The 1,306-nt window shown below is 45.0% G+C and overlaps 1 non-coding gene across 1 annotated transcript; it reads left to right on the top strand.

Annotated features, from left to right (window-relative positions):
- Positions 1-973: 973 nt before the first annotated feature.
- trnav-aac lies at positions 974-1,046 on the top strand. The gene has a single exon. It is a non-coding gene; the product is annotated as a tRNA-Val (tRNA).
- The last annotated feature ends 260 nt before the right edge of the window (positions 1,047-1,306 follow it).

Genomic DNA, 1,306 nt, shown 5'->3' with positions numbered 1-1,306 from the left:
GTTAGTTGTGAGATTACTTTATGACTCATGCCATCGGACTGTATCACATTTAGCATTCATGCATCTCTGTGTCTGAAAATGCCAGTTTCGTTTGTGTTCCGTGTTAAATGCTTTCTGTTTTGCGATTCGCACAATACATTTCGAATTAACAGAGTTTCTGAGGTAACTTCCAGCAGCAAAAATCCTCAGCTGAGGATCTGGGAAAATTTCACAGAGTATGGTCAGTCGGAGCTAAAGTAAGGAAGTCGTTCGTTTCTGCAGTGTTTCACAATCCTACCTTTCCCGTGAGCAGTCGAACAGACTAAATGATTGTGCCACAGACTGCGATGGCAAACTCCGCTGAAAAGTAATCCTTTAAAGCCGGTGGAAGCAACATGACGTTATTGGGGGACATCGTGGAAAAAGATACTTCGGTGGACCTCGACCATGCTCACCACATAGCCAAAATTAAACAAGTCCTGTTCCCCAGCATTTGGCCCCAATCCCTATCAACGCACCATATCCAGAAACTCACCCGATTACCTTTGCAATTGTTTGAGTGTAATAGCCTCCTCCACTTCCTCTGGTAGAGCATTCCAAACACGCACAACCTTCTTTGTCGGAAATGTGCCTCAGGTCCTTTGTCACTTTCAGCCCAATCACCTTAAAGCTATGCTCTCGAGTTTTCAACTCACACCAACTTGGGCAAAACACGTAAATACTCAGTTTACCACCCTTCAATAAGGTCATGTCGCAGCTGTTACGCTGCAGGGAAAGTCGTCCCAGCCTATTCCACCTCGCCCTACGGTACAAACATCGACGACAGCTTTGTCTATATTTTGTCATCAATTTAACGTGTCTTTTTTTTTACGTTTTCAAGATGTCAATTTCGCTGGACAACAACGAGCTATTGGAAACAGAAAGGTGAAACGTAGAACGGATTCAACTGTCAGTGCTGGACGCCACTGAGCCGGAGCACGCGCGGCAGTGGCTCGTTTCTGTAGTGTGGTGGTCATCACGTTCGCCTAACACGCGAAAGGTCCCCATTTCGAAACTGGGCAGAAACTGTTTTGTTCTTCAACTGCAGCCTTTTACATGGACAAGAGCTGAGCTTTCTTGCATGCTTTCCCATCTGCAAACCTGCCTTCGAATTTGCTTGAACAAATCTGCTCTGGTAGTGAAATGTAATGCAATTCCATTTAATTACAGTGCAAAGCGTTGTTAGGTTTTTCTCCAACCTGGTTCTGATCATATGTCATTCTGTTGGAGAATGTAGTTACCGCCTTCTGATCCGTCCACGAAAAGCAGTACCGCATTTGCCTTCCTT

Source organism: Chiloscyllium plagiosum, unplaced genomic scaffold (genome assembly GCF_004010195.1).
Source record: "Chiloscyllium plagiosum isolate BGI_BamShark_2017 unplaced genomic scaffold, ASM401019v2 scaf_41074, whole genome shotgun sequence".
NCBI classification, from domain to species: domain Eukaryota; kingdom Metazoa; phylum Chordata; class Chondrichthyes; order Orectolobiformes; family Hemiscylliidae; genus Chiloscyllium; species Chiloscyllium plagiosum.
The sequence above is the reverse complement of the archived record's forward strand: the minus strand, read 5'-3'. Positions and strand labels throughout refer to the sequence as shown.